Raw genomic sequence first — 2312 nt, forward strand, 5'->3', positions numbered from 1 at the left:
ATGTCATCCATATCCATTCCATTATTCTACTGTGAAATAAAGCAAAAGGTAATTAAAACAACATCTTCAGCAAGGAATGGACAATTTTGCATGCTGGGTCTGGTCTGGTGTCAAAGTGTCTTAACTTCTTGCACAGTTTACAGTTTAGGCATTTATCAGACGCTCTTAATCCAGAGTCAATAAGCTGGGTAATACATCAATACAATAAGCAAGGTAAATACATCAACATCAATAGCACAGCTATTGATGTTCATAAGAGTCAACTGGGTAGACAGCTCCAGGTGGGGGGGGTGTGTGTGTGTGTGTGTGGAAGGTGTAGAGAGCGAGTGAGAGTGTGTGTGTGTGAGAGAGAGAGGAAGAGAGAGAGATGTGCGCAACGTGAGTATGTTGTTTAGCGCAACACTGCAATAGCTTGTGTTGCATGGAGCTCAACACCTGCAGTGCTCTCTTTGTGTGTGTGTGTGTGTGTGTGTGTGTGTGTGTGTGTGTGTGTGTGTGTGTGTGTGTGTGTGTGTGTGTGTGTGTGTGTGTGTGTGTGTGTGTGTGTGTGTGTGTGTGTGTGTGTGTGTGTGTGTGTGTGTGTGTGTGTGTGTGTGTGTGTGTGTGTGTGTGTGTGTGTGTGTTCACCTTTCTCTATGCAGTTCAACTGGGTTATTTACTGAATTGTATCTGTTTGTATTACAACTAGTAAAAGTAAATGTGTTTGGCCTGTACAAACATGTATTATGTTTATGCTTTTAGAACTCTTGTGATGGGAATAGGATTTGCAAGTCAAATAGACTAGGCAACATGACATGAGTTTACAGTGTAACTAAAAGTTCAATTCAATTCCAAGGAGCTTTATTGGCATGAGAAAACATTAAGAAATGTATACAATTGAAGGGAATACACCAATGTGTAAACAAAGCTATGTCACATTGTAACTGGGAGAAATTGGCTAACAAAATCATGAATGTTCATTTGCTAATTGCTATTAGAAATAGTTCATAGTTTAAAAAAAGACTGGCAGCTCTTTATGTTGCATTGTGGCATATGTAGTGTCACGGAAAGCCTCTGCAAGCTTCCTCGAGTGAACACTGGACCTGTATCCTCTTCTAGTAGTAGCAGGTAAAAATATACAGTAACCGGAACAGTGAGTGAGAACACTGGGCAGTGGGCACCATTTTTTTTTAAGGATATTGTATTTTATATCTTCATTTATTTTACAATTGAGGGGCCATATACAAGTAGGCTGTGACCTGTAGCCAGTCATTTTGGAGATATCATAAACAAGAACAAGAAGGATCAATTTAGACCTGATAATGATGTGCTGTGCTTGTTAAATCATGAATATATTACTGTTTCCAACTATTTTCCAAAGCATACATTTATTAAACCACAAAGTTTAGGTACCCAATTCAAAGGAAACATACGTTTACATTGCCAAAGCAAGTGTCGAAATAAAATAAAAACAGTTGAAAATGGGGAACATATATACAGTTGGAGGGGTTACAGCATTGTGTAAACAGAGCTATGTCGCATTGTGTAATCATTATAGGTATAAAGCTTTTGGAACAAATAGCAGCATGATTTTAATAGTACAAAAAAAAAACAGATTTAAAATGCCTTTAAAGGTAGCAGCTCTGTTTCATACATGTGCAGTAGGTCTAGATGTCTATCAATGGTTTGTAGTCCTTAGGGTGGTTGTGCTCCAGTCTCTAGCCTTCTTTTATTCCAACAGTTCCCAAATCTTGCTGCTGTGTTCGCACATTGTTTTATTTCTCCCAGTAGGTATGGGAGTTTTTTGTCATTGACCATGTTTTCAAACTCACTTTGGGTGTATGTAATCTGTGGGAAGTATGTCTCTCTGATGTCTTGGTAGAGTGGGCAGGAGGTTAGAAAGTGTAGCTCTGTTTCTACCACATTTTGTGTGCAATGGGTGCATCTTTCCTTGGGAGCAGCCAGACCCACTCTGTCTGGACCCATTCACCAAAATATACAACAGACACCAATGTGGTGCCAATGCTATTGTTAGTCCCAACCCTACAATAAATAAATAAATACCTATCAATTGTATATTTTTCCATGCATTGCTGTAACAATGTTGCCTGAATATCCATGTATGTTGGAATCGAGAATATAAGCAATCACACAGTTGCACAGAGTAGAGTAGGGGGTTGGACAGCAATAAGGAAGTATACTGTGTCTCTGACCTTTGTGTGTGTGCATGCGTGCGCGCGCGCGCGCGCGTGCGCGTGGCTCTGCACCTGGAAGTGCAGCGCAAACAGACAGTAGTAGAGTAGAGGGGAGGAGTGATGGACAGGTGGTTGAAA

The sequence above is a fragment of the Nannobrachium achirus genome, assembly GCF_963921795.1.
Source record: "Nannobrachium achirus genome assembly, chromosome: 2".
In the NCBI taxonomy this organism is placed as follows: Eukaryota; Metazoa; Chordata; class Actinopteri; order Myctophiformes; family Myctophidae; genus Nannobrachium; species Nannobrachium achirus.